General features: G+C 38.4%; 1 long non-coding RNA gene across 1 annotated transcript in view; it reads right to left on the bottom strand.

The window, feature by feature from the left end:
* LOC103566427 (uncharacterized) overlaps window positions 1-25,861 on the bottom strand; it is a 62,795-nt gene extending 36,934 nt beyond the window's left edge. Inside the window, exon 1 of the long non-coding RNA XR_548490.2 lies at window positions 25,625-25,861. This is a non-coding gene — a long non-coding RNA (uncharacterized lncRNA). The remainder of the gene's footprint in view (window positions 1-25,624) is intronic.
* Window positions 25,862-27,659: the final 1,798 nt, after the last annotated feature.

Raw genomic sequence — 27,659 nt, 5'->3', positions numbered from 1 at the left:
TTTTTGGCTCAAAATCATCCAATGTCTTCCCAATTCCTTCCAAATGGAGACTCCAGAATCTTACTGTAATCCACAAAGACCTCCATGATCTGGCCCCTCATTATATATTTTTAAAATTTCTTTTACTATCACTCTCTTGCTAATTTTATTCCATCTTTTTACTCAGAAGATATTTTTTTTGGTGAAGCCTTTTACTCTAACTAAAATTTCAACCCCCACCCTAGTTATTTTATATGCCTCTTGTTTGCTCAATTGTTTTTCCTTTGCCCTAACCACTATTTATCCCAATTTATGTTACTTTTGTAAAATTTGGATCATTGTCCTTCTCTCCAGCTAGAAAGACACTAAACTTTTCCCCGCAGCATAAATGTTTAATAAATATTTGTCATTGAATGAATTGAATAAATCATAATTTGTAGATTATATGATTTGCTTTTGAAAAAACCCAAGATAATCTAATAATTAATAAAACTATATGTCAATTGTAAGAAGTTATAAAACGTAATGAACATGTAAAGTATAATAAAAATCAAATAATCTAGCAGTAAAATAATCTAGTAATACCTTATCAAGAAATGTATGAGACCTGTGTTAAGAAAACCATAAATATTTACTGAGATGTAAAGAAATTTTGCTATATGAAGAGATGTATCATATTTCAAGAAAGATGGAATATGGCAAATATGTTAATTATTCCCAAATTAATTTACATGCTTATCCAAATTCCAGTGAAATTTCTACCCCACCTCCCCCCAAAAATTGTATAGTTTTGGAACACTAAAAACTGTTCTAAACTTCTTTAGAAGACTAAAGAGACAAGCCTAGCCAAGAATATTTGGAGATTAAAAAAATAGAAAGAGTACCTGCAGAAGAACTTGCTTTATTAGGTATTAAAATATTTATAAAAATTTAATATGGTCCTGAAATCAATGGATAGATCAATGTAACAGACCATGCAGGCCTGGTGCTGACCATAATATACAGGAATCTAGTATATGATAAATGAAGCATCTTAAATCAATGAGGAAGGTATCTTTGTTCCAGTATTTTCACCATCTGTAATTTGTTCCAAGGAATTAACAAGAGAGAAAGTCAAGAGTTCCTGAAAAACTCATTCATCACACATTGTTTAAAATAACAAGAGGCTGGAAACAACCAACTGCCCTGTAATACAGCAGAATGGCTAAATAAACTAGGGCAGATCCATATGATGAGATATTATATAGCCCCGAAAAATTACATTTTTGACAATTTTCACTGATATGGTAAATAATTATGACATAGTTTCAAGAAACTACATATCCAGTATAATCATAAATATGCATAATCCATATATAAATATATAAAATTGTGTATATAAAAAGACTGAAAGGAAACAGGCCAAAATGCTATTTATACATTTTTATCAATGGAAAAAAATAGAAGATGTTTATCAATTAAGAAACACTGAAATGAGCCATTCATAAACCTATGAAATTATTAAGGGCGTATATGGACAAAGTGAACACTGGCTTTTCTCTTTGAACCTTGACTATGTACATCTAGAAAAAAAGTCAAGAGGCTGCTTTAAATTATAGGTATTATAGATGTCACTGTAGTTGACTTCCAGTCATTTTACATAATCATGCTACTCTACACTACCAAATCACACATAGTTCACAATCGTGCTTCAATTACACATGATTTGAAAAGCTTTTAATATAAATGGAACTTTAAGAGCTTTTTCTCCCTAGTTCATTTTTCTCTTCGAACACATTTAGTACACATGGATAAGACACAAAAATATTGCCAAAATTACATTTTTGTTTTTGTAGACAACTAAGTGTAAATTTAGATATTCCCCTGATTAGCAGACAATGTGAAATTATTTGGTATAATTCTTTAGCACCAATCTGTACGTTGCTAGTTCTAAATAAGGTAAATTTCATCAAATCTCTCTAAAACTAAAAGCTACATAAATAGAAACACTTGCAATATGAGGGTAGAAAAGATGGGTTCTTCTGGATTAACATGAACTACTATACACAGCTAAATTTTTAAACTAATCTGAATCCATGGCATCACTTACTTGGTATCTGTTTTTTCATTTTTCCCCCACTAAATGTGCTTTGACCAGGAAAATCCAGTCATCTGACCAATTTTTCAGTTATTAGGGCCCCAAAATATGATTTTTTAATACAAATTTGAAAATACGAAATTTGAGCTGCCCCTCCACTCTTAATCTCTTTGTCAGCCAAATAATTCAACAAATTCTTCTACCTCCTAATGAGCATTCATCTAAAAGTAAAAAGATGTTCCCCCACTGCAGCTAACAAAGATTCTTTTCTAAGAAAAAGATTTATTCCCTTGTTTTGATGATTTGTGTCTTTTGTTGCCTGTCTCCACTGAAAGAAAGCTTTCAATTCCCCCCAAGACCACAAACTACCCCCACTGCTCCCTCATCATTGTGGTTACCAGTTTATTTATCAGTTGTGGCAAATGGTAACCCTTTACGCCATACTTAGCTAAATATTGTTTGCTTTAGGAACAAAGCACAGAGGACAAATATTTCAATGTGGTTTTCCATTTGGGGAGGGGGTGGGACTGACACTTGAACTCCAGCTGATTCTCATCCTCTCAGCCCCATGTTATGCAGCAGCTGAAACTTCAAAGAGCCCTCAAGGCTCCAAGGAGACACTTGGACTTGAACTTGCACAGAGGAGGCAGGAATTAGATTGGGTGCAATTAACCTGCGAAGTCCATAGCTCCTAGGCCCCCTGGCAAGGAGAAAGTTGGAAATACTAAAACAACACCCTGAGATAATTATTACATAAACAGCTCATAGGCAAACATGGTCTCTTCTATAAGGACCCTTTGCAAGGGAATTTTCTTGGTCAGGATTTATGCTGATTCCAGTAAACTAAATATGGAATGGATGTTAACTCAAGCAAAATGAAAATTAAAAGAAACTACCTCTACCCAAGGCCACCCAATATGAATCAAAGAAAATCCCCTTCAAGCCTAAAATATTAGTAGGGGTCGAATGGTAAAGGAGAGAATGTATCCTATTTTATTTAATTTAAAAAATACATTAGTTATGACCCACTGAATTGATTTCATGGTGCACTAATGGGTCATGATCCTCAGTTGCAAAAACACTGGTCTTATGGGAGCCCATTCATGAGTGGGAAAAGATTTAGATCTGGTGCATTGAGCCTGTGAGTACCCCAGATGTGTAATTTTTTAAGGCAGAATGGCCTGAGAAAGAGGAAGTATAGGGTTGCAGGGCCACCAAGGAGGAAAACCTACATTTTTTTCACCAGGGTTGGATTTCCTGGGGTCAGAAGCTGATGTGCAACTGCGTGGGTTACTTTAATGGTCTTGCATGTTTGTTTCTCTACCAACCTATCAGTTAACTTTTGATAGGACTATCAGTTCAGGCTTTCATTTTTACCAATGGAAATGACAAAAAGCACAGTACAAATGGGGTGAAAAAGACTTGTGGGTATTGGATAAGTACACAGGGCATGGAGTCAGGCAGAGGTTGAATCAAATTCTGGTCCTGCCATTTACAAGTTGGTTATCCTGGCAATTTACTCAACCTCTCTGACACTGTTTTCTCATCAGAGTTCCTTATGATACTAAAGCACCCAGCATAACACTGGGCACAGGTTGCCTGGTGTTTGACACCTTGTAATTTTTCAGTTATGGCCTGTCACTAACTAGTTACGTGAGTTTGTGCTAATCACTTCACATCTGTGAGCGGAGAGAAGCTATGCGACTTTCTTATCTTTAAAGAAGGTGGCCTGAATGAGATGGCTAATGTGCTTCCCAGATGTAGATTCCATTAATTAAAATACACTGCCACCAGGCATTTGGGAATGCTGGAGCCAGGTGAATGGAAATGTACCCGTCAGCTGGATTTACAGAAAATATCACCTTTTCCTTCTGTCATCCAGACAGTAACTTCTTTAACAAACTGCCTTGTTTGTGAATATCCTTCAGGAACCATTTTAGAAGCAGAATAGAATTATAAAATCCAAACTTCTAACTAAAGTATTTTAGCAGAAAAATAAGCAGGCTGCAATGATGTGATACCGTGGTGCCTAGATGCCAGATGTCATGAAAGATTTTGCTACATATCACTGGTAAAGCCCTGACTGTGAGGAAGGTGTTCCTGACCCAGTTATTCTGAGATCTTCTGCCTCTTAAATCCTGTAAGGATTATGCAAAGGTGCTCTTTTGCTTTTTTTTTTTTTTTTTTTTTGGTAAATCTCAATAATCTGCTGCTTCTCCATTAAAAGAAGAAATCTCGTCTTAACTATTAGAAAAATAATTCCTATTTTCCTTTTATCCCCAACACTCTTTCTGCTTCATTCTAGGTCAATGAACCGTTGTTTAATTTATTGAGAAGTCATCAAAAATGAGATCCTCCAATTGTCCCTGAGTTTTCAGTCTTTCTCTCCCTTTCACCTTCTTCTGGCCTAAAAGAAGGAAATGTCCTCCTTACTATGCATTTACCTTCTTTTGGTTAGAATCCATGCCCCTCAGCTTCTGCAGCTTGGGCCATTTCTGCCTCGTCCATATTTATAGAGTCTGTATCTTTCAATTCTCCCTTCTCTCTGTCTCATTTTAGGGTAGGTATTTATTATTTCTCACCTACACAATTGAAACAGTATCCTAATAGATCACTTAGCCTCCTTATTTCTCTCATTTTGATATATTCTTGCTACAATTATTAGCCAGAACTTTCTAAATCATGTCACTAAGTCACTAATCACCAATAACTACTGAGTGTTGAATAAAAAAAATCAAACTATGGAACTGACTATTCCCAGGATACTCCTTACCTATTTGTTTTTAAAATCTACCCTATTCGACTTCTGCTTCTACCTGTGATGTTGCCACTAGTGCTAAACTCGCTCTAAGGTATAAACAACTATACAACGGGACAAAATAAAATAACTATTTTAGATGTTTGACAATAAGTGACACAGGGCTGTGACCCCTGAGAGAGGATAAAAAAATAAGATGAGCAGGGCTGGCCCCGTGGCCGAGTGGTTAAGTTCGCGCGCTCCGCTGCAGGCGGCCCAGTGTTTCGTTGGTTCGAATCCTGGGCGCGGACATGGCACTGCTCGTCAAGCCACGCTGAGGCAGCATCCCACATGCCACAACTAGAAGGACCCACAACAAAGAATATACAACTATGTACTGGGGGGCTTTGGGGAGAAAAAGGAAAAAAAAATAAAATCTTAAAAAAAAAAAAAGAAAAAGTTCCTATTAAAAAAAATAAATAAATAAGATGAGCCCCATGATTGCCCCAAGGTGCATAATCTTAAAAGCAGACAGAGAAAAACCATATCACCTCTAGGGGAATGATAATAAGAATGATTGCTATCTTCTAACCAGAAATAATGGAAGAAAGAATAGTGGGTCACCATTTTTAAATTGCTAAGAGAAAAAAGACTGCAAACCTAGAATTGCATAACCGGATAAAATAGCCTTCGAAAATGAAGTTGAAGCAAAGATCAACTAAATCTGAGTGAATTCATTACCAGGAGACTTAGACTACAAGAAGTGTATAAGAAGGTCTTCAGATTGGAGGATAATGTTATATGAAAACCTGATTGTACACAAAGAGATGAAGAGTGCCAGATATGGTTCCTGGATGGGTAAATATAAAATATTTTTTCATATCATAATTTTTTCAAAAATGAATTGACTCTTTAAAGCAGAAACAATAAACTATCATGGGGTTTATAAAATACGTGGCAAACAATAACACAAAAGATGAGAACGAGGAAAATGGAATTATACTGTTAAGATTCTTACAACATATGTGAATTAATATAATATTATTAAGGAGAGACTCATATATTAAAATTTGTTGTAAATCTAATGCAACTATGTACTAAAAAAAAAAAAGAAATTAGAAAGTATGAAGAAAACCAGTAGAGAAGTTGAAATGAAATACTAAAAAACACTCAATCCAAAAGAAGGCAGAAAAGAGGGGGGAAAGCCTATAGATTATCTGAACAAATAATAAGCAAACAATAAGATTGTAGACTGATAATCAAACATATCAATTATTATATTACATGTAATGGACTAAACTTTCCAATGAAAGATAAAGTTCACGAGGTTGGTTTAAAAACCAAGGCCCAACTATAAGCTGGGTAAAACAGGAGTACATTAAGTATAAAGGCACAAATAGGCTACATTAAAGGAGGGTAAAATATGTATCATGCAAACACTAATCATAAAAAGTTTGCCTATATTAGGAGCAAAGTAGGCCTTAGAACAAGATGAGAAGATGAGAACATGATAAAGATGAGAGGAACATTTCATAATGATAAAAGAATCAATTCATCAAGGAGACAGAAATCATAAATTGATATGCATCTAAAAATAGAGCTTCAAAATACATAAAGATGGACAGAACTGAAGGAAGAAATAGACAAATCCACAGCTGAAGTTAAAGATTTCAATACTCTTCTCTCAGTAAATGATGAAAAATTAGCATAAATCACTAAGGATATAGAAGATTTGAACAATACTATCAACAAACTCAGCCTAATTGACATATGTAGAATATTACTTCAATGACAGTATAACAAATATTCTTTTCAAGTGCACGTGAAACATTGACAGAGATAGATCATAAGCTGGGCCATGAAGTAAATACTAAAGAACTGGAATAGTTCAAAATATGTTCTCTGAACACAACAATGCAACTTCAGAAGTCAAAAAAGGACACATTTCTGGAAATCTTCAAATATTTGGAAATTAAGCAACAAATTTCTAAATCATCTATAAATCAAAGAAGAAATCCCAAAGAATATTAATAAATATTTGAAACTGAATGATAGTGAAAAATGAAAATACAAATGCACTAAAATTTGTGAAATATAAGTATAGCAGTGCTTGGAGGGAAATTTGTAGCTCTGAATGCTCACATTCAAAAAAAGGCCAAAAATCAATTGTATAAATTTCTGTTTTAAGAAACCAAAAAGAGAACAGCAAATTAATTTCAAGGAAGGATATAGTAAAGATAAGAGTGGAAATCAGTGAAACAATAAACAGCAAAACACTAGAGAAAATCAAAGACACCAAAAGCCTTTTCTTTGTAATGATTAATAAATTTGATAAATTAACTAGATTGACCTAGAAAACATTCCCACAAGTTACAAATTTTGAGAATGTAAAAGGGATACTATTACATATTCTACAGATATTAAAGCAGTAATGAAGGAACATTATAAACAGTTTCAGGCCAATAAATCAAAAAACTGAAGAAGCTGAAAATTCCAACGTAAAGTAGGTAAATGCATAAAATGAAGGGGGCATTTATTTCTTTTAGATCAAAAGAAAATGGAAGCGAGAGGAAAACTGAAAGCTCAGGGTCAACTGAAGGATCTCATTTTGAATGACTTCTCAATAAATTAAGCAATGGGTCATCGGCCTAGAATGAAGTAGAAAGGGGGTTGGGGATAAATGGAAAATAGAAATTATTTTTCTGATAGTTAAGACTAGATTTCCTTCTTTAATTGAGAAGCATATGATTATCGAGATTTTTTTAAAATGCCAAATGTGGTTGTTGGATCAGTTATTTTTCATTGAAAATACTAGGAAATATATTATTATTCTCAAGTTTAAAAGTGGAAAGAATTAGACTAGTATCTTCATTCGGATTAGGTGAAATTTCATATTAGCTGATTATATGGATTTTAATTCAAGAGGTGATATTTTTGGAAGAAAAGGTAATTTTTAATGGATATTGGCTCTTTCAGTTCAGTCCCCAATGAGGCATATATGGGGTCTTTATGGAGATGAATTTTGAAAGTATATCAAAATATGTCAGGTGTTCAGCAGAACGTATTCTCAAAGACCCCCTTCTGTACACACAGGGTAGTCATCAAACACATAAAATGTGACTATGTAGAAAGTCTGTTACTGGCTCCCAAGCTGGCTGGATCCCTCAGACCCAGAATAAACACTGAGCCATCTTAGGCATCTGCATATTTCAGGGGAAAGAGAATTAAAACCAGAATTTCCTAAGAAAGAAGAGTTAAATCCAGCATTTCCTGGGAAACCAAATGAACTCTCTCCCTGTGCTTCTCCAATCTTCCCTTTCCCAGTATTATTCCCCATGTCCCCCTGTTCTCTGTGAATTGATTCCCTTTCTTCATTTTCATATCGCAAACAGTTTTTCTCCCATGTTGATTTACTTATGTTTAGAGTAAACCAACTTGCTCACAACATGTCTTTGAGTAAAAAGAAAGATTACAAAACAGCGTGCATGTTAGTATTATTACATCTTATGCACACATATAGAAAAATGCCCAGGATAGACTCAAATATGTTAGTCATGATTCTCTATGGATATAGGATTACCAGTGTATTTTCTCTCTTTTTAAAAAAAAATTCTCACTTATTTACCTTTTTACTTTAGTTTTTCTAGAATAAGCATGATTTTTTAAATTAAACATCAAAAGTTCTAAAAACCAACGAAGAAGAGATCACTAATATTGGGATTATCTGTGTATTTTTATGTTTTACATTACTTTCTCTTTTTCTACTGATCTGTATTCTCTGATTTTTCTAGAATAAGTATAATTTTTTTAAATAAAAACATCACAGGTTATAGAGAATCAACTAAGAAGACATCAAAGGAGTCTTTCTAATTTTAATTCTAACTGTTTTGTGGAAATTGAAAAGATTAATATCTGAGAAATAATTTCTGAAATATCATTATTTTATAAACATGTGAAGGGCTTGATATGGCTTAGAACGTGACAATAGAAGATGGAAGTCCTCACCTCCTCGGCTGGCTCTATAGTCACGTATGTTATCTTGCCACTGTGCTTAGGTATTTGAGTCAGAATGTTAGAGGTAAGACTAACCTGATGAAGGTTCATTTTAGGAAGTCAAGAAAGAGAAAGGCTGTATGTGGCTGACACGTGAAAAATCATATGAAATCATATGGAAAAAGGTTAACTTCTTTTTCTCCCTCAAAGTTGTCAGCAGTTAGAGGACAGGTCAAATTTCTTTAGTTAGCTCACATTTATTGACCATATAATATGCACCTGAGTCTGTACCAAACACTTAACTCATTTAATCTTTACAACAACCCTATGAGCTCAGTCAAACTATTATCCTCATTTTTCAGTTGAGAAAACTGAGGCACAACATCAAGCAGCTAGTAAGTCAAGATCTGGGATTCAAAGCCTAGCACAATGCTGTATTGCTTAGAGAAAGTTTAGCCACACTTTGGCCCATGTGACAAGAGAGGAGATGCTGTTTGAACTACCATAGTGTATCAGACAGACTTGACCAAGAAAGTAGAAAGAACCCATTTCAGTAAAGAGAATATAATCACAGGGATGTAAGGAACTTTGAGATAACATCAGTTTCTACCTCTAGGCAGGTGAATACCTGTTCCTTGCATGAACAAGTGTTGTCTATTCTGATCTAAAATATCTAATGATACAGATTTCTTTGTGGAGTACTGTGGTAGGCAGCCCCTAAGAAGGTTCCCAATGATCGTTGCCTCCTAACATTCTTGTCCTTGTATAATCTCCTCTGCTTGAGTGTGGGCTGGACATTGTATCTCACTTCTGACAGAATAGTACAAAAGTGATGTGATGTCACTTCTGAGATTAGACTAGAAAGACTGTGACTTCCATCTTACTCACTCACTCTCATTCTCTTTCACTTTCTTGCTTACTTGTTCCACAGGAAGACTGGATGCCATGTGGTGAGCTACCCTATTGAAAAGCCCATGTGGCAAGGAAATAATATCTTCAGCCAACAGCCAACAAGGACATGAGACCTGCCATCAGCCAGGAGAGTGACCTTGGAAGTGGATCTTCTCCTGCTTGGGATGACTGTAGCCCCGGCTGACATTGATTGCAACCTTGTGAAAGATCCTGATCCAGCAACATTCAGCCAAGCTGCTCCTGGGTTCTTGACTCACAGAAATATGAGATAATAAATGTTCATTGTTCTAAGCTGCTAAGTTTTGGGTTACTTTGTCACACAACAGATAACTAATACCAATATAGTCATTGATCTCATTGAACCCACTGGGAATTCTGTGGAAAAATGTCTACTTCCTCCCCAAACTAAAATCCATTAATCCTAGTATCAGGTGTTGGGCAGTGCCTTTAAGAAGAGTACATAGAAAGACATGGCAGGGTCTTTAAAAGCATGACTAAAGAAGAGCCATCTGACTTCTTTGACTTTCCACGTTCCTGGGTTGCTCTTACAGGTTACAGATTCTCTGGTCCATCTGCCAGCCATGTCTCTGGTAGTTTTCTAACTTGGTTCCCAGTGATCAACCTTGGCTGATCCCTAACACTCCACCTCCTGGACCACAAAATAAACCCAAGTCCTCTGATCATAGCTTCTTCGTGATTATGTTTACCCTTTGGTTTGGATCTGCTCAGACTTTCATCATGCCTTCCAGAGCTTTACCTAACTGTCCTATACCGACTGATAAAGCAAACCATTTATTTCTCAAACTATACTAAGCAGAATCAAGTCACGTTGTAAGTAATTCAATAATGTAGACTTCCTGGAATTATAAAATAATGAAGCAATTTTATAATAACTATGTTTTAATGGGTTATAAAATAAAACAATGTCATCATTTCCAATAAATTTTAAACAATAGGCTATAAGCATTGCCAATTTCCTAAGGGAAAGTTTGGGGTTTTGAGCATTAAAAGGTTAGAATTAAGTATAAATCATATAATGAAATGGTCAGTTTTCAGCTTCAAACCAATAAAATGTTTTCTCCTAGTATGAATTTGAGGTGGTCTCTAAATCAAGAATTTGTCTTATACTCAGAAAATAATTGTGCAACATAGATTCACCAAAAAGCTATGAAAGGCAAGACACTGGGCTAGGCTTTATGGAAACATAACAAAAATGAAACTAGAAAAGTTGGGGAGAAATATTGTTAAGAACTTTTCCCTCCAACTCCGTTCTCTTGTGAAATACGTTGGGAAAATATTTTTCTTCCTTACTCATGTTTCACTTGAGCCTTCAATCACTGAATATAAAAAATTAAAAATTCTTGAAAAAACAGATTATGTATAACATATTTTTGCTCTTCAAACTAACAAAATCATTTTAGATTTGTTTTAATGCTTTCGTTTTCTCTGTATTCCAATTTTCTCAAATGTTCTAGGATTTTTAAAACGTTTACTTCATGATCCTAGAATTTTTTAAAATCTTAGCTCTTACTCTTAGACTTACTATGTATAAGTATATGTGAGAGTATTTAAAGCAATAATCTCTGACAAATGAATGACTATCCTTACTCAAGCATCCTGCCATCACCCATAGATAAATAGGGAATGAATGTTCTTTCCTACCAATAATATGACTCTGGCTTTCAACTCCAGTAAAGGAATTATATTTTGCTTTAAATAGAAATAAATATGAAAATGTTCTCAAAGGCGTGAAGTTAAAAGAGAGAAAAAGCCCTTCCCCAACCTGTTATTTATCTTAATCTTCTTTAGAGTGAGTCTTTGCGGTCCTCAGTCCCTTAAGCACCTTCTAAAGATGAACTAGATCAGGTTCAGAAAGATGAAAGGAAGTCAAAGCCTCAGATTAGAAAACAACCTAACTCCCAAATAGTGGCCCTGGGCTGCAGTGTGTACAACAGGAGAGTGGCGAGTGACTCATAATAAGCTAAGATTTGTTGGCTGGTTGGGTCTTACCTTGGCTTTCTCTCCTTCTTCGTTCCTTCTCTCTCCTCCCCTTAGTTTCCTGCCTTTCTTTCCTCCTTCCCTTGCTCCTTTCACTCTTTTAGCTTTATCTCAGCTCTTTCCAAGAAACTTGGAACCTGATGGGCAGGCCCTTTCTTCCCCCTGTGCTTCTTTCCACTTGTATTCCACTGAGACACACACACGAAATGAGTACTGGGTTACTTTTCTCTGGAATTTACTTTTGGGAAAAAGAACAATTCTAAAAAAAAAACAAAGGCTGATAAAGGATTTTTTTTGGTCTTAAAACAACTTCCAATTTATGCCTTGAGGTTGGTACACATTTAGCCCAAAAATCTACCTTTTCTTCTCTTTTGTAACCACATCTATATCTCCTGACCAGTAATTTTCAGAATTTAGAAATGAAAACTTAATATAATTCTTCAACAGTTTACAATGCTATCTAATTTTAATCCTCACAAGAACGCTATACTATTATAACCCGATACAGGGAAGGAAAATTCTATTACCACTGCATCGAGAAGTCCTTGTATTTCACTCACATTTTATTTAAGCAGACTACATGTTGAAAATCACATCTGATCTTCATTGAAATTTCCTAGGCAGTTAGATGTGGGTCTGGACTAGGGAATGTGTTTTCTTTGAATTCTGCAGCTCTTCTACTCATTTCTTTATGTTCTTTTTCTTTTTTTAACCATATGTTTTTGTATTATATTAATGAAAAATGCAGGACCCCTTGCTGGGGGGATTAGACTTGAGGGAACTTGTTATATGCATGGGGATGGGGAGACTATGCTCTTTGCTTTGTCTTTCTATTGTGCTATCACATTTCTCAGTGCCAATTGTTGGGAGGGTAGGAATTGTTCAAAAATTGCTTCTCTTATAAGAAGAACATGCTTTCTTTATTGCCAATTTGATTTTTATTTATGTAAATGTGACAATGCTTATGTTATTAGACCACGTAAAATGAAAATTATTATACCTTGAGAAACAAAATGCTGTGACCGTATCGACGTCATTTACAAATTCTCTAAACATAAAATATTAATTAGAATCCACTCAGCGCCAAGACACAAGGTAAGTAGTTAAACGAGGTTGAAAAATCTTTCAGTTCTCTCTGGAGGATTGTGACTTGATTTAAATTCTTGTGATTGCTCCAGTAGCCTTCCTTTCCTGTCTTTTCTCTATCCTTACCTCTCCTCTTAGAGGTCATGTGAGAAGGAGAGTAAAGGAAAAGAAACATTATTTTAATTCCTCATTAAAATTCCATCCACATCGAGCCCTGATTATTTCACTCCCTACTAATCTCCCAAAGAGAACAGAGTCGGCTCCTTCCCTATGTTCACCGGGACATCTCTGCAAGATGATATCTGACCCCTTGCTTTCCAGATGTCACTGGAAGTGAAACCATATGTGGTTTTCTGGTGACTCAGAGTCAGCCTCTCTTACATGGGAGATGTCAGCCTGAACAACATGGACCCGTGTATCCACCACAAGAAAAAGATCGAGAGAAAAAACTCAGTCGCCCTCTGCTTGCTCAAGAAGAAGGGAGAGAGTTGAGTCACATTGTGTGGGGTGGCAAAGGGTAAGCACTGTGTGTCCCTCTTCCTCCAGGCAGAAGCCTCACTTGGCTGTTGTTCTTGTCACGTAACCCGGCCAGCTGTAAGGCCCTATGGATAGTAACAGCTTCCAGGAGGCTGTGGAATTTTCAGTAGAGTGAATGGACGCCTGCCCAGGAGATACGGAGATCTGGTTGCAGGAAGACCCAATATTCTTCCATTTATTCCTTTTCTCTTAAAAACTTCACACCAAAGCATTTTGCTCACTGCTTGGTTTTAAAAAGACTTTAAAAAAAGATAACCTCCTGTCTCGGGTTCATCTCAACAGGCCCCTTTATCACGCTTTTAGCTACTCACAAGGGACTGCCAATCATTAGTCTCACCACCTGGTCAAATCATAGCCACTTCCTTCTATTCTTTCTCCTGTTAAAGTGGTTTAGACTCATCTCCCCTTCTTGGATTTTCCCACAATGTTCATTTCCATTGTTTTTCAGAGTGCCTTTCTGCTTCTCTGTCATTTACGCTGGTTGTCATGATCATATTCATTACTCACCCTCCCTCTTTCTCTGCATAGGTCAGCCCTGATTAGTGACGATGGTCTCCAGCCTTTATTATGGCCCTGCCAGCCTTTGACCATTCAAAGGAGGTTTGGCTCCGGTATTACACATGGGACTTGAGGCCTAGGCTGACCCTCCCTCTCATGATCCCAAAGCCAAAGTTACTACAAGATTTGGCTAATGAAACATTGGCTAAGCAATGTGCCATCATGCAGTGTCATCCTTTTATTTAACACAAGTTGGCTTTTCTAGCTATTTTGCTGTCTTATTACTTCCAAATTAGCTATCTGCCTGAAGGAGGTCTTTCCTGGCTGGTCAAGAAACAAAGCAATGTACTCAGAGAAAAAAGGTGAAAACTCATGTATTAATTTCACTCCTCAATGAATCATTGAGTGCACTGCCATGTTAGTGGTACAAAGGATGTTGCTGAATAAATTTCAGGGATTCATTTCTCTTGATCAAGGAATTCTCTTGTGCCAGACTAACCAAAGATAGAACAAAAAGTCCATGTACTTCATAAACTTGCTTGTTCCCCCACTCCCTCAAGACAATTCATGAAAATACTGGGCCATATTTTCACTGCACAACATTTCACCACACCACATAACATCACAACCCATTTTCATTTGGGGATTCTCTTGCCTAATTGGTTGCCACAAGGTGAAGAGGCAGATTCCCGTGATCCTCGCATATTAGAGAGAATTTTGAAGACAAAGGGACCGTCAATATTCTTCCCCTCTACCTACTTCCTTAAGGGAAAACTGTTACTCTTTGGGCCACTTGGCCCATGTTGAATCATCTTCTAGGATAAAGTTGACCCTTTTCACATGGGTTTCAAATCGGGAATTCTTAGATGATAAACTGGCAGGACAGTGGGCAGGGAGTAAAATGGGAAGAGCGCCATCACAGAAATCAGAGGGATTTCAGTTGTTAAAAGGCGAAATACCCTGTTTTGTCTCTGGTTTAAATTTAAGTTTACTGCCAAAGGTCACATGATGCAACAAGTCATATGCGGGCAGTCTTCAAGGCGCCCAAGGGACAAAGCTTATTCTCTATGAAGTGATGTCCAGGCAGGGTGCCCTTTAGAAGTTTGCGGTTACCACAGCAAGAGGCTGAATTGTGTTGCTGTTTCTAACTCCAGCTTATAAAAGCATGCAAAAAGATTATCCAAATCCTACAGAGTTTAGTAACTATATTAAAGACAGATTTGCTTTGCACATCAGTGGCCAAAATGATCAAGAAGATGAGAGAAGACAGAGGTGGAGTACAATAGGCATTTCTATCTACAAATTATTTGTCTTTATGATTAAACCACTGTGGGGAGATCTTTCTATACTCCCTGGATTTCAATCTGCTTTGGTACTCAAGAGATAACTTTTGATCGTGACTGCAGAGGAAAGAGCGCAAACATGAATAATTTGAAAATGACAAGTAAACTGAAAACCAGATACTCCTGTTACTATAGAAATCATTCTCATAATGTCATTGTTGGATATTTTAGCTAGAGTCCCAAGGCACTCTTTAATAATTAAACCTAATGCGTGATCTTTGGTTGCTTGGCAATACCCATTATAGTTCCAATTGTATATGTCCTTCAACCAGCATTTCCACCTCTAAGAATTTGCCCCGTAAATATACCTGTGCATTAGTGAAATGACATATGCTCAAGGTTACTCACAAGTGACAACTATGAAATATATTCTGATTTGTCCATTCAAGGGAATAGAATAAAACTTTTTTAAAAATGGCAAAGTTCACCATATATTGGTGTGGAAGGATCTCCAAAATATATTGTTCAATGAAAAAAAATTCAAGGGAAAGTGCAGTGAGTAAAGTTTTCTTTTGCTAAATGTGTTTAAAGTAAGAGAGGAAGGAAGGAAAGAGGGAAGAGAGAGAGAAAAAACAGGAGGGAGGAGGGAAGGAAAGAAAAGTGAAGGAAAGAAGGTGTGGAAGAAAAGAAGACGGGAAGGAAGGAAGAGAAAATAAAGGGAGAAAGAAGAATGTTTACCTGCATATACATGAAATATCTCTGGAAGCCTCATCTGGGATAGCAACCGGCAGCTGGGGCATGTACTTTGCACCTTTTTAATATTTTGAAATGTATTATGCCTTCGAATTTTTTAAACGAAGAGAACGCATTACTTGCTCTAATATAAATGTGAGAAAGCCACTATACTTGTCTGTTTCCCATGGAGGAGCTGGGAATCGGCAGCGGCTCTTAGTCCAATGCAGTGGAAAGCGTAAATATAGGAACGGTCATTTTTCTCTTTCATTATATTGATTACACTGTCATCTTTACTGGGATTTGAACATGTTGTGTTCAAAAGGAAGAAGCTTTAACTGTCCTTCCCTTGCAGCTCTAGCTGGGTGGCAAGTAGTGAGGGCAATCAATCAGAGAAGATATTAATAGAATGAAGAAGTCACAATGCTACAAGGAAGTAGAAAGCCAATAGGCGGTTTACAGATTCTCCTAAGAGGTAATAACATGAAGCTGTTGAGGGATAGGCAGTCTGAAAGTAAGGCACAATCTCTGCCTCTCTGTGTAATTGAGGGGAAATAGAATTAACTTGCCCTGTAGTACTTTTTTCATAGGTCTGTGATGTCAGGCAGCACTGTGCTATATTTGTTTATTTACATGTTTCCTGCAATGTGAGCCAGACAGGGCATGATCTCTTTCTAGTCACTCGTGGACCTCATGTCTAGCTCATCTCCTCACACAGGGGAGGGGATTAATAAATAAGCATTGCCTGCATAACTGTTAGCCTCAGAACAATATGGTAAGTTTACTATCAATAAAAGGATCTAACGCTTTCTAACATAACGATGCCAGAATAAGTAAGTGTCTACGGTCTTTCCCTCCTAAAATTCCTCTTACCAAGGCATGCTCACACTTCTTAGAAGTAGAAATGTTGTCTAAAACTGTAGCCAGGTTCATTTATGCACTTTGTAGCAAGCTTATTATAGACTACCAATCCTTGCCCTGTAAACCGTTTTAAGATGAACCAATAAAAACATAATAATGTCAATGAGGTCTTTGCTTTAAATTTCAGGAATATTAAATGTGAACATGTTGGCATTTATTCTTTAGTGATGTCACTCTATGAAATATTTGGGACACTTAACGAAGGGATTTCATAAGAATAAAAAGATAAAGAGAGGGGCTGGCCCGGTGGCGCAGCGGTTAAGTGTGCATATTCCACTTCAGTGACCCAGGGTTTGCCAGTTCAGATCCCAGGTGCAGACACGGCACCGCTTGGCAAGCCGTGCTGTGGTAGGCATCCCACGTATAAAGTAGAGGAAGATGGGCATGGATGTTAGCTCAGGGCCAGTCTTCCTCAGCAAAAAGAGGAGGATTGGTGGCAGATGTTAGCGCAGGACTAATGTTCCTCAAACAAACAAACAAACAAAAAGATAAAGAGAGCTACTAGAGATAATGCTGGTAGTCACACTCTTTCCACAAGAGAGTGACTGTGTTCTCAATGTTTTTTATTCTAAATTTAACTCAAAACCACAGAAAAGTCTTTCTGATCAACTTAAATGTATGGTTAAAAGGAAGAAGAAATGTAAAACAAAGCAAAAGCAAAAATGATCCATACTCTCTGCTGCTTTTGGTTACTCAGTACAATCTCAAACACAAATTAGCATTTGGAGCTTGATTAAATCAAGGAATGTCTTTTTCTTGATCAGCAAACCTTTCCTAGTCTAAAAGTTGAGTTCTTCAAATTGAAACTTTGAATTAGAATAAAATCATATTAAATCAGGAGTGACTGACTATGGGATATTTTCTCCATCTTTTTCTTTAAACAAAATAGTTTTAATTGGTCTTTCCTAATCCTAGATTTTTAGTGTTGGTGATTTTCAGGTAATACAGAGACAAGCTCAAGTGCAGAATGTATGGACTTCCTCATTCCTGAGGGTGAGCTATGATTCTGTGAGAAATCCCCCAAAGGGACCATGGACACTGATGGAGACTGAGGGCTTGGGAGGCGAGACTGCTCCCAGTGTGACCTCTGCACCAGGATTCCCCTGGTCATGTGACCCTGGAATAGTGCCACAACCTCTCTAACCTTAATTTGAAACTCTGTAAAATGAGGACAGTGCTATGTGTCTTTAATTCTAGGACATCAATTGTGAGATGCACCGTTTTTTGTTTTTTTGAGGAAGATTAACCCTGAGCTAACATCTGCTGCCAATCCTCCTCTTTTCGCTGAGGAAGACTGGCCCTGAGCTAACATCCGTGCCCGTCTTCCTCTACTTTATATGTGGGATGCCTGCCACAGCATGGCTTGCCAAGTGGTGCCATGTCTGCACTGGGATCCAAACTTGTGAACCCTGGGCAGCCGAAGCAGAACCCAAAAACTGTAACCCCTGCGCCACCGGCCGGCCCCATACCGTTATTTGATATCCAACTAAGAAAGCACAAATCAATGACTTGTCATTGTTTGTAAATGCATTCTAATTTCAGAAATGTTAGAATGTTGAGGGAGGTGAGGAGAGTGTGTGACAGAATCCTTGAAATCTAACAAAGACACGTACCTTGCAGAATTGCGAGGGTTGAATAAGTGAATGCATGTAAATGGTTAGCACAGCTCAGAGTGCGCTAAGGGCCCAACAAATATTAGCTGCTTTTATTATTCATGTTATTCTCAACTTGAGCAATGACTTATCTTTGGGATAGAGTCCACCTGGCCTGAGAGCAGACTGATGCACCAGCAAGGGGCAGAAGGATAGGAGACTGAAATGTAGACCACATAGAATGGGGATTGATTTCATCTCTCTTGATTCTAAGCTCACCTGCAGTCATACGGGCATCCACGCGTTTATAGTTATGGGAACAGTCATAACAGTTAACCATAAAGTCATGATTATGGTTATGACTTTCTGCCAATGCTGATACTATTGTTGCAACCCTTTCTTTTTTCTTTCTCACTTGCCATTTCCTAAAGCCTCCTATTTAAATGTCTTTAATGATGGCAGATAACCAAATTTTAAATGTTATTGTATATTTACATAGATCTCCAAATTATTCAGGAAAAAAACTAATGAATAAGAGACTGGAATTAATCTGACATTTTAAAAATAACCCAATAATTGCAACAGCAAGCAATAACAAACCCCATAACCCTTCCCCGGCTCAGTTTTGTGCTTGATTAAAATAAAACAAATCTCCCAATTAATGGAGCTAGTTTTCTTAAATAGCTCATACTTTTTATTTGAAAAACCCTCTTTAGATTCAAAGCGTTAAGCATATATATATTTATCAATGAGGACGAAGGTGAATTTATTGTATTCATTTCATTTTAATCAAACATATAATGTTGTATGTTACCTCTCTTTTTTTGTATAACAATATTCAGAAAATACATCTGTGAAATCCCAAGTTTCCTGAAAATCAGGCTTTGGATTCAAGTTCTGTCTCTTGATTATGTTTTTCAGCCTTTCTGAGGTTTGCCTCCTGACCTCTCCCTATATCCAACTTTAAAATTCAAACAAGTTTAAAGTGAGAAAATATTATTTACCCATATAAATGCCCCACGGCCAGGTTTATATAAGAAATTATTTAATGTTTTTGCCCAAATAAGGTCATAAGCTTTAAAACTTCATTTTATACAGAGGAGTGCTATTTGTTCCAGCAAAGAGAGTTCTTCCTCCGTGTTCAGCGTTGGTGAGGGTATCAGATACGAGGCTTTGGGTACCCCAGCTCGAGAAGAGAACTTAACACTCCACAGCCCACGCTTACTTGCCAGGCTCACTCTTTCATTTTATTCCAAGTTGAAACGTCTCTCCCAGTGGTCTCAAAGTTCTTTCCCTGGTATTTTGAAATGACTTGCTTTTTGCCCAGGAATTGCTGTCATCTTAGGGTTCCAGTCTACTCTTGGCATTTCTCTTCTTCATTAAGCCACTTAACAGTTTGATGGGTAAATGATGTTCCTTTTATCCAGTGTCATTTGCTTTGGGGAAGCCTCAAGGACCACCTGCCCCCTCAGAGTCACACACAGAGGGCCCTGCTCCAGGGTCTGTAAATTGGTTTCCTGAGCTGCTGAGTATGTCTTTCTGCTGATCCACTCTCAGATGTCACAGGCACCCGCTGTGTCTGACAGAGAGCTTTCTGCAAGTAGACATGTGGGTCTGTCCTGTAAAGTCTTTATCATTTGCAGATTATTGCACAGAGTGGCTACGAGCTGTGGTGTGATGCTGTCACACAGAGAGATTGGTCACTTTTTCAGAGCACCAGGAAAAAGACACCTGTAAGCTTAATACTTACTGGATTTTCAAAAAAATCCACGTTACTCTAGGAAACCAGGACTCAAATAAATTTATTCATTAAGCTGTGAAGTAAATGATTTGACAGGAATGCATCAGCTGACACTTTGGCCTAGGATTTTAAGCAGAAATGCAAACCACCAGCAAAAAAATTTCTAATTTATCATTACTTCCCTTGATAGTTAAACAAACTTCTAGAAAGCTTCAAAAAACTACTTTCTGAGTTTCCTATGACATTTTCCCCAATGATATAAAAAGTCAACATTTGATAGCTTAAAAATTAATATTGACAGAATAAAATTATTTAAGCCAAAACACAAATTGTAAAACAACAATTTTATATGATATGAAATATTTGAATATTTTTAAAATTCCTTGGAGCAGAGATACACTTAACATGTGGTAAGTATTAGATATTAAAACCATCACTCGCAAGTTGTTTTGGGGGTCCTCCTTTATATCCTGGCCATTTAAGAAACTTATAGTTCATAGTTTAAACTGGGTTTAAATCCAGTTTGTCTCCTTATAGATTTAAACTAGGAAAACACCTACACTTCATACAAAGCAGCCTCCTCCCCTTTTTTCACAGAAGTGTATGGAGTTAAAGAAGAACCTCCTCGTAGGTCTTGGAGAAACTTCTTGGATATTCTTTAAATCCATTTTTAAAAATTTAAATATTTAAATTATATTTGGTTTTATCATTGTCTTTTCCTCTCATTTCCATTGTAATTAGCTACCTACTTTTCTTTTCTTTTCTATTTTTAATCTATGAAATGTCAAACCCACAAACATACCACCAAACCGAAGCAGACAATAATCCATAATGGGTGATTTTCTTTATATAATTTCTTCCATTATGTCTCCATTTTCTAATTTATATGACTTCCCTTACTTATTAGCTGTCTTCTTTTCTCTCTTCATAGTATTGCTCTGACTTCAGTATTTATTTTGTCCTAAGAATGTTTGCAGTGCCAGTTGTCTTCCTAAACCATCAGCGTCTGTGGATAGGTCACCGTTCTTGGGCACTCTAGTACTGGCAGCTTTTCATTACATTTCTATATAACCTATTCCCTCATCCATTTTATTCATACATTTCTATGTTCCTCATAATTTGCTCCCCAAAACTCTTGCCATCACCCTGCTATTCTCAGGAGCTCCGTGCTTTATTCTTCTATTTATAATCATTAAACATAATCAATATTTGTAATCATCTTTCTCTTCAAAAATAGAGCAAATTAACAAACAACACCTTTCTTCCTTTTTTTTTTTAGCTCTTAATCAGTCCTGTCCAACTGTACACCCGTTTCTTTCTATATTACTATCTTCTTAGGATTTCTTGACATGTATTTTCATTGTTCTTTTTTGCATTTAAATTTGTTTGCATAAGTTTCCTTCAAAGTGGCTGCGTGGGTTATCTTCCATTTTTGTGATACAATTATCATCGATTTATTACTCACCAATGTTATTTTACTATCTTGCCCTTTTCCCACCTCTTTCTCTTTGAGAAGAGTGAGCTCTCCCGTCATAATTTTGAGTGAGAAGGTTGGAACACCTCTTTTCACAGTGCCCTCCCTCTCCTTATTCAAATGGCAGCAGCAAGAATAAATGAAAGCCACTGTGAAGGCAAGCTCTGGACTATCATCCCCGGTCTTTTGCTTCCCTGAGAAAAAAAATCACTAGACCCTTTTAAAATCTGTTTACCTTACTGTTCCAGAAGGCAATGAAACTTCTTAACATGCTACACACACTGAGTTACTCGAAAAAGATAAATTTGTGCGCATAAGTATATATATAAAGATAAATGTGAAAGGATTCGACTAGAAAAAGAAAGAAAGAAAATTTAAAATCCCATCTAAACAAGACTCGCCATGTGGTTGGCAGGCAGAATATTTCTTCCATGAGGTTTTTTTTTTTTAAGCATGAATGTGTGTAGTCCACATGTCTTTTCTTTATCACTGGAAATCTAATATCATACATCTTTAAAAATGTCTCTATGTCCTGACAAAGATTTTGTATGACAATAAAGTTATGTTACATAAGAGAGGCTTTTTTTGCCCAAATAGTAAAAGACATTGAAAATAATTTACCTTTGCAAATGTACTATTTTGTGCAATCTTTTGACTTATTATCTGACAGATTTTCACGACTTTGTGATGGAGTGAAGGTAGTTATTATCCTCCCAATGTTTTCGATAATACAAAAGCTCAAATGCTACGTGACTTGTTTAGTGTCACAAAGGAGGTGACAGAGCCAGAACTCGATTGTGGTCTGCTACAAACAAGACCACAGCCTCTCCACTCTGGGGCTAGTGTAAGATGCTGGCCTTTTAGTTCATGTTCAAGTTCTGGGAGACTTTGTAAGGCAAGCTAAAGACACGAATTTCTGAGGGCAGCCTGGGATGCTGAGTATCTGGGAGATGAGGGAAGGAGCAAGAGACAGGAGACAGATTCAGAAAAGGAGGTGAAAGGGACACAAAGCCCAGTTCTGCATATTGTGTCATTTTGCACAGAATCCCTCTGCAGCCCAGAGCTGCGGATATGGCTGCCTTAGACCCCGCTGCCTGAAGTAAGAAATCTAGACTCATCGAAAGGCTGCAAGCTTCACCTTTTCCCAGTTCCGGCAGGTACACGGATGGGGGCTGACAGTAACATCATCTTAATTCATGCTCATAACAGAAGAGAATTCCCTTCTTCAGCCTTGCCCAGTATCCTCATCCAATTCCACATCTTCTCTAGCGAATATAAAAGTAAAAGAAGAAGGGGTAGACATATGTCCCTAAGTGCTGTCTCTCCTTCTGATGATGAGGTTGCGCAGAGTCGATGTTGAGGAGAACCTGCGGAGGAAACCTCGGAGTGGAACACAGGGGCGCACCAGTCTTCTTTGAATTTCTGAGCTCCAGCTTCCACCGCCTCTCCCTCTTCACTGTCTTTTACCTGTGGGTCCTTTCTGTATCTCCAGCAGTCATTCTTGGAGAACTTTAACGTGGTTGTCCTTTTATTCCTTCCTTCTTCTCTGATTCTCCATACTGATTCTTTCCCAGATGGGATGGACCTTTGTGACTGTTCACCTCATGGGAAGATATTTGCTTCCTATATGTCCACAGAAATTTGACAGGTCTGCTCTCTCCACTCCAAATATTTCTTTGGCAAAACGTCTTTTCTGGCCTCTTCTAATTCACATCTCCTTCACAGTTATGTTTTCCTGACTAAAACCCTCAAGAGTCTCCTTCATCTGATTTGTGATTTTGCAGTATGTCTCTAGGCTCTTCCGGCAATCATCGGGTTTCCGAATACACTGGGCACAGGATCTTTTTATCTGTGACCTATTTATTATAATAGTGATGCAAAATCAAGCCAGAAGTTGTCCTTCTTTTCCAGAATTTTTTTTCCAAAATCATCATCTATTATCCTTCTTTTAAAACTTGCCTTATATGCACTCACCCGTGACCTTTGACTGGCATAGAAATGTCTCTCAGAATTATACCAGGCACCCGCACAACCAAAGTTCCCACGTTATTATCCACAGATAGGTGTTCTCTGCCTCTTTTTTCAACCTTGCTTGTATTTTATAGAATAATGGAGTTTCTTCCCCCTTTGTGACACTACAGGGGTCCTTATTTCTCTTTGTTCATCTTGTTTTCTTTCTGAGATTTTAGAGAAATCAACTTGTTCAGCGGCAGCAGTTATTCAGCACCTATTGTATGCAAATCATAGTTCTCAGTGTTGAGAATAAATAGAGATGTAAGGCATAGTCTTGATGTCTAGAACATTACAATCTAATTGTGGAATCGGGTCATGAATAAGTCATGGGATGTACTAAATAAAGTATTGCATTGGAAATCCAGACCCCTGGGGACCATTCCAGTTCTGTCCCTAACTTAATTTCAAGGCCTTGATGAAGGTTTGCTTCTTCTTTGCAACCTAATCACCAACCCGGGAGCAAAGGATTTGTGAGGTTGACCTGGGTTCCAGAGAACTGACGTCCACGTGGGGCTTCTTAAACAAAATAAAAGTGGAAACAAGGTTAGAGGGACCATGTTTGGAAGCACATATAATCTTAAGACTATCACTAAATGAATTGCTGTGGATTAGTTGAATTATCTGTCTTGTTTATTCATTTTATCAGATCCTAAAGGACCGTCGATAGTTTATTAGCAATGAATACATGTGTACGTGAAATAATCATATTGGAATATATATGAATGTGTGTATTGTATGTATGCTTATATTCACATTTGAAAGTAATAAGCAGGATTTTGTTCTTTAACAAGAACAAAACAGAACACTAGCCTTCTCCCCGGTGGTGGGATATTTTGCTGCCTCACCTCTGGTTTTTGTCCTGGAGCGCGGCTGAGTATTGATGAAAAGGGGAAATTGAGCGACAGGGCAATCAAAGGGGCCTGCGTGAGGTTAGAGAGCAGGTTCGGGCTGGAGCCAGGAATAGCCCACAGCAGGATTCCTCAGCGATAATCAAGCAGCGTGACCCCAGGCAGGCTTCCCGGATAGTGGCTCGCTGGCTTATCAGTCCACATGCCCTCTCTCCATCCTCTCCAGAAAGAGGTGGTGTGGGCAGCGGGAGGAAGGCAGGAGAGAGACCCCAGGCTTGGCGGGATGAAGGCAGTGACTGCCCTTCTGCCTGTGCACTCCCATCCGCTGGGCCCTTTCAAGGCAGTAGTCAGCCCTGGCTGTTCCTCTTTCTTTTAAGTCCTCCTTGACCGAGTGTGTGTTTGTCAAGAACCGTCCAAGGCCCCTGTTGCTGGCTCTTTGCCCAAAAGCAGTCGGAGGTGCACAAGCCAGCTTGGTGGGAAGACGAGACCCTTTCAGGCCTCGCCGCCCTATCATTCACTGGGTGACAGATGCATTGTTCTCCCGGGAGGCCGGCAGCTGGACCGGGCGCCCCTCCCCGCTCCTTCCTGCAGCCCGCACGCGGGGGAGCGCGCGTCCCCGCCGGCCCACCCTGCACAGCCAGGCGCCCCCGCTGGTCGTTGGCGCTCCCTGAACTTTGGACAACACCTGCTAGAAGAGTGTCTTTTGGTGGCATGAAAGAAGCTGGCTGCCGGTGCACGGGGGCTTTTATATTTATTGCCATGAGGGGGAAGACTTGGCGCTATCCCATGGGACCGGAAAGCAGCAGGAATGTCGCCGGGATGGAGACAGCGAGTACGGACGCAGATAAAGCCCCGCGCCTGTAAACACTGCCGCGTGGTCTGCCCCTTTCCGCCTACCTGGCGCTAACGACAAAGACGACAGGATTGTCTTTGGAAGTTTCACATTACCTCGTTTGTGAAACAACAATTGGCCCCACGGAGGTGACATCTGCAGTTTCCTCCCTGGGGGAGCTTTTCAGAGTGTGACTCATGCTCCCTTTTCCTGGGCGGGAACTTACCCTGAGCGTAGGAAATTTAATTCACTTTAAAAACAAAAATGGATACTTAATTTGCATTAGGCAAATGCATTTCCAAATGCCTGCTGAAATTTCCTCCTCCAGGTGCTTGAAATAAGACATGTCACTACTGAACGCATAGTATTACCGTATGAACGTAGTCCTCCGGTTCTGCAGCTCTGAGGTCTTCTTGTCTTCGCCCTCCACCCTGCCTGGCACATTCTACCAGCCGTGAAATCCGTGCCCTGCTTCCTGCGCACAGTCTTGACTGCGGTCTTTTCCTTGATGTTCTCATGGACACCGTTAGAGCTCCGGCAATCACCTCTCTTCCCCTCCTGGCCCCTAACGGTGGTCTGCTATCTCTGTCTCCGGATCATCTGACCCCAGTCCAGAGGGCACCCTGCTGCCACGTTGTCATATGCTGATTAGCTCAATGACATCAGATAACTCCCTGTTCTCTACAGAAAAATGTGCAACTCTTTAGTCAACATTCAAGGCTTTGCAAAACCTTTATTTATCAACTATTTGCCTCCTGGCTGTTCAAACTCATTGATTGAGTCAAAATAATCCATCAAAAATTCCCTGAAAATGCCCTCATGCCTTTCTGCCTCTGTAGTGTGCCCTTTCCAGGACGCCTTTCACCACTCCATTGAAACTTGGCCCATCTTTCAAAGTCCAAGCCAAGTATCACTTTTATTGTGAATATTTTCCCAGCTTCTCAGAGAAAAAATTGGTTCCCTCCTTGGGACATGTAACACTTGTTTGTATCAGTTGTAGGCAATTATTGTACATTGCTAGTAATTGGTCCACGTGTCTCATCTCTCTCTGTCTCCTCTGACATACCCTGGGATAGATGGGCACGATGATTAGTGGCTTGCTGAATTGATGCAGCCTTGAAAATATCCACAAAGTGCCCATGCAGTGCCCAATAGTGTTTTGACACTATTCATTTATGGATGGCCTATCTAAAGTAAAATAAAGGACATTTTAAAGTGTCAAAGAAACAGCCACACCTGTTTCCCAAACTCCTTCCAGGGCTGCCCCTGGCATGCATCCTGCCACACCTACTTCTGACCAAGGGCACACATTTGTGTAGTCTGTAACCATGGAAGGACTGAGATCAGCTAAGATGGGAATATTGGGCTTAGTAGTGCCATGCAGAAGCCAAATGAACTAACCAAGCCCAAGTGACAGGGTTTATAACATGGTCTATAAGTAAAAGCATCTACTAAAATCCCAAAGTAGAACCATTTAGGGATTTAAAAATCTCTTCAGCTATTAGATTTTATTTAATACAAGTAAAATAAAAACACACATGCCTCCATATGAACTAGTCAAGCAACATTTCCCAAGTGTGAACTTCTCCTAGAAAGGCTCTTTTTGGCTTAATTTGGTTATCTGAAGTCTGATGTAAGATAAAATCCAGACGTCTTTTTTCAAAATGCATTGTAACCAGAAGATACTACAAACTCAGGTGGTTCTAAATAGTATTCTTTCTCAGTTTGGGCTGTCAGTGGGCCTTTAGGTCACATGGGCTGATGGTCAGAGATGAGTGATGTGGGAAAGAGAAAGAACCAAGTCAGCCCAATAAGCTGCAGTAATGACCATGGTCTCTGAGCCAACTGCTATGTGGATACTCCACAGAGTGGCGAGCCGTGAGCACGGCTGTGAAGGAGAGGAGAGACTAGTTTTGACCAAAAGAAATAGAGAAATATGCTCAGAGGGCACATCAGGCAGGTTTGCATTGCTAGAGAAAAGGGCTTGGCCTAGGGTGTAGCCAGAGATAAGAGAAATTAAGTAGAGTCAAGTCAAAGGAAAGCATTAGAATGGACACTTGGCTATTAAGATTTCACTAAGCAATATGCAATAATAAATCTTTTGAGAAAAGACATACTCATATTCAACCATAGCACAGGCCCCATCCATTGATGATCATTAATAGAAGTATGTAAAGAGGTACATCAACTAAACAGATATGCCAAAATTTAAATACTCCTGTTCTTTTAAAACATGGGATTTTGGAGCCAGCCCTGATTGCCTAGTGGTTAATGTTTGGCACACTCCACTTCAGCAGCCTAGGCCTGGTTCCTGGACACGGAACCATACCACTCACCTGTCAGTAGCCATGCTGTGGTGGCTGCTCACACAGAAGAACTAGGACCTATAACTAGAATATACAACTA

Source organism: Equus przewalskii, chromosome 9, assembly GCF_037783145.1.
Source record: "Equus przewalskii isolate Varuska chromosome 9, EquPr2, whole genome shotgun sequence".
Lineage (NCBI taxonomy): Eukaryota > Metazoa > Chordata > Mammalia > Perissodactyla > Equidae > Equus > Equus przewalskii.
This window is presented reverse-complemented; position numbering and strand designations above follow the sequence as displayed.